This window comes from Crocodylus porosus, unplaced genomic scaffold, assembly GCF_001723895.1.
Source record: "Crocodylus porosus isolate Cpor-Errol unplaced genomic scaffold, CroPor_comp1, whole genome shotgun sequence".
Lineage (NCBI taxonomy): Eukaryota > Metazoa > Chordata > Crocodylia > Crocodylidae > Crocodylus > Crocodylus porosus.
In genome coordinates, this window is record NW_017728886.1 from 173,450,039 (window position 1) to 173,453,365 (window position 3,327).

The window sequence follows — 3,327 nt, forward strand, 5'->3', positions numbered from 1 at the left end:
TTCCTTAAGGCACAGCCACCCTTCTTGGGCTCCCATCATTTCAAAACTACTACTCTGCAGTGCATCCTTCACTAATCGCCTGATTAATCGCATGTGCGAACAATGATGAAACATCCTAAAATTAAGTATTTAAAATTTTATAAACATATTTATTTTAATGTGGATTAAATCTCGTTATGTGTACAAGAGCCCTAGGATTTCTAGAAGGTGCACAGGGAGTCAGGCAACTCAGACTGATATTCAGAACAGCCACCACACTGGTCAGGGAGCTTTCTGAGCTACTTAATAAGAAACCCTGTAGAGGTGTGGGTCTAATCCAGAGTTTAGATGCATGACCTCAGATTAGAACTAGGAAACAGTGCTCCTTCCAGTTAGGATTCTCAACTCTGTACGCTCCTCTGAAGGTATATGACTAAACTGTGGCTTCTGTTTTTTTCCTAACAACAAAACAACAATCACTTCTTTCTTTCAAATGATATCTATTGATGGAGGAGTAAGTAGAGCTGGCAACTCCTCTTTTATACTATAACTCATTGAGTTAAAATAGTTAACTAGGATATGGGACACGGGCTAAATTCTTTCCTCTGTCTCTGCATAACCCATTTCTCAGGAAAGTGTCCCACTTCTCATCCTGTAGTGTATCCTCTGAAATGAAGAGGGCAATCTCACTTGGTGCATCTACATGTGTGCTTTACTAAGAAGTAGACTAACTAGCTCCACAGTAGAGCATCACTATCTACATGTGCACAGTAAATTAACTTTGCCATAAGATAGTTGTATTGGGGACAGTACTGTTTTAGGGTGGAGTAATTTACTGAACTGAAAAGCACATGTGGATACTGACCATAGCCATAAATTCTGCCCAGTCATCCCTGCCAGTTGGGGGCCTCATCCACCCCAACTCTAATTGCTGCTGTGCCAGGTGCATATATAGATGCTTCTCTGGGGAAGCAGTTTTCTCTGGCTCAAACAGCTCCAGAGTTTATTGTGTTGCATTAATTGCACATGTAGATGCATGTGCAATTTCTCTTACAGCAGCTGTTCTACTTTTCAAAGAGAATTAGGCTATTAATCGGAGCAGAGAAAGCAGGTATGTGAGTGAATATGACTCTATCTTAGAGGGCGGAACAATCTCCAAAAAAAAAATTCACCTCCCTTGGAGCAAGAAATGAAACCAAACTCTCCAGTCTCTAAGGTGAGTGTCATTCTTCTGAAAACTAGTAAGATTCACCAGACTGGATTTCACACAAATGCAATAATCTTCTAAAAAACATGGCAGCAGTAGAAAGTGGCCAGGGAACCTCTGCCTTTTATGCAATAACTTTACAGTTGGAACACACACCTGGACTGTTCTGTGCAGTGTTTTCAGTATGCAATTTGCACACAACTCTAAATCACTGAGATCAATAGCCCTTTTGAGCTACTAAGTCATGTAGAATTAAATTCCTTTTATTGGCTTCCCACCACTTTTTGAAGACCTAGTAAAATTCCATTTTAAAAGCTATGTTAAGAGAAAGTTAAGTACTTAGTTGAATATTCAAAAGTCAAAGATGACAGGACTATTGTTGTATAACCTTAACTTTTGTCTTTCTGTTCAGGTGTTATAAATAATAGACAGCTGTGAATTACATGGTAATTTTTCAAATGTTATTTTTCAAATGAAATCATATTCTTTGTCAGCCATCTTAGATGTACACATGCCATCATGAATATATCAGGAAACAGAGAAACCACACTGGTCTCTATAGAGCTTTAGAATTAAATACTATCACATTTTTATTATAAATTATATCAGTGGTATTTGACTACTACCATTTACTATAAGTTTCCAATACTTATTGAAGACCAGCATATAAGTGCTTTACGATATTGGTAAGATCAATAGAACCACTTGTCTGAGTTGAAAAAAAAACACCAAAAAATGTAGTTGGTCCCAAAGGGGTCAAAGATATGTATTTTCCATCACTTCCTGAATTAGTTGGGTAAATGCAACATTTCCATCTTCCTTAGTGTACAAATGGTGTACAAATTCAGAGATAGGGTACATGTTTTTATACACTGCTTACAGTTCAAAAGCATCCAGTATGCCCATGGGTTTGAATACATGATGTTGAAAACTAGTTACCTGAAAATGTGTTGAATTCACTCTAGTGAAGGCACTTGTTTTGCTTTTGAATATAAATTATAAAAATGCTGTAAAATTTTCCATGAAAATTGATCCTCCTTTATGCTCATCATGTTTCAAAGAGGTGGAACCCTGGTTTTGATTTAGTTTTGCATTTTAAGAATATTTCTCAAAACTATGTTTGAAACTGCTGGATGTTGTCTACAGACACAAGAACTCTTTATAATGAAAAATAAGGGAATAATTTTTTTATTAGGCTAGAGAAGAGATCAGTTCAAATCCAAATATATATATTTTATGTACATTTGTCGTTACTTTTGAGTGGGGTAATGAAATAGGGGGAGAGGCATATGAAGCTGTAATACTGCTCATTCCCATATACCATCTGTCACTAGAAGAACAATAAAAGTTTGTTTTTGCTTTTCTTCCACAAAACTATCACATATTTTACCAGGTAATAATAATAATCTCAGAAGAATATCTTGACAGAAGGAGTATTTCAGGTACATTGACATGCAAAGGTAAATCTTGTACCCCTACCCAATTTGTATCTGACTAAAAGCTAAGCATGGTTTCCATTACTGTAGTAATGGAAGCCACAGCCTTTAATGCATTTATTTTCATAACATCCTTGTGAAGTAAGGAAGTTCCTTTATTTTCATGTAACAGATGGGAAAGCTGCCTAAAAGTTAGGCATTGTAAAACTTACCTCCATTGGTGCATTGCCTACAGTAACACCAAAGTCTGTGATGGAGCAAAAAACTCAGTTAAGCCAGCACTCACTCCCCCAACAGAACTACCCAACGCTTTCTAGTTTCCAGAATTAAAGCCAGACCTAATAGTTCTGTGTTTCAGGGAGAGATTCTGTGGGTACATGTGTGTGTGACAGAAAGAGAAAAACAACCAAAAATCTCAAATCTTTCATATTTGCAAATGGGGGGGGGGAGTTACATGCATATATTTTTTTTAGATTAACAGATCCCCACATAAAAAATTGTGGCCAGATAGAGTTGATAGTGAATATTCACTCAACTTTTGTAAGTAAAAAAGCTTCAAAAAAGAAAATTATGCTGGCACACATCCAGGAGGGGCCAGCAGGGGCAACCAACATGGGTTCATGAGTGGCAGGTCCTGTCAGACCAACCTGGTGGCCTTTTACGATCAGATCACCAGATCATTAGATGCAGGGGTAGCAGTGGATA